The following is an 898-nucleotide window of genomic DNA, read 5'->3' on the forward strand; positions in this document are numbered from 1 at the left end:
TAATAATAATAATAATAATAATAATAATAAACTTATTAAATTGGATTAACAAAAACAGAGCCGTGTGTTTGAACTAACAAAATTAAAATAACAAAAACAACCTCAAAATAAATAAAAAATATTACTAAAGGTAAATATAGCAAAACTAGATAAAAAAAAGATATGAAATTGATTAAAAATTAAAAATTAACTATACAAAGATTATTAAAATAACAAAAATAATAACGTTTATCAAACTTCCCACACTTATTTATTTGCTTGTCCTCAAGCAAAGATATTATTAAAAAGGAATAAAAGAAATAAAACCATGTATTAGATCGAGCTTCGCCCAAATAGCCGTTCAAATTTATTGCCTCATCAATGCAAGGTTAGTACCAACTCAAAGAATGCCTAAAACACTTTGACTAGAAATTAAATAACTTAATTCGTTATTCACAAAATAAAACTTGTGCACGTGTGTTGGTACCCCGCATATGAGTTATACAAAGAAAAAAACTCAATAAAATGAATATGAAAATTTCACAACATATAACCTAAGTCAAATTCAAAATCATTCTATCATAGTGCATGTGCAAAAACATGAAGGTACAAGGATCAAAGGCAATTATTGAAAATTTAAATGCAAAAGCTCGTCTCTTCCAAAGTTCACTCATTATTTTTTTGTTTTTGACTTTTTCCAAAGAGAACTTCCCCAAAAAAACTCGCCATTTTACGCCAGGCATGTTTGGGTTTTCAATTTTGTGTGTACTCATGAACCAGACCACAACACTTATTTATTTATTTATGGTACATGTGTAGGTGGTTGATTCAGCGGAGTAGAATCTCTGATTTATTGCAAATAAAGTTAATAAAACACTCTCAATTATTAAAATGTTTTTTTTTTCAAGATTTTTTTTTT

This window comes from Ipomoea triloba, chromosome 7, assembly GCF_003576645.1.
Source record: "Ipomoea triloba cultivar NCNSP0323 chromosome 7, ASM357664v1".
Classification (NCBI taxonomy): Eukaryota; Viridiplantae; Streptophyta; class Magnoliopsida; order Solanales; family Convolvulaceae; genus Ipomoea; species Ipomoea triloba.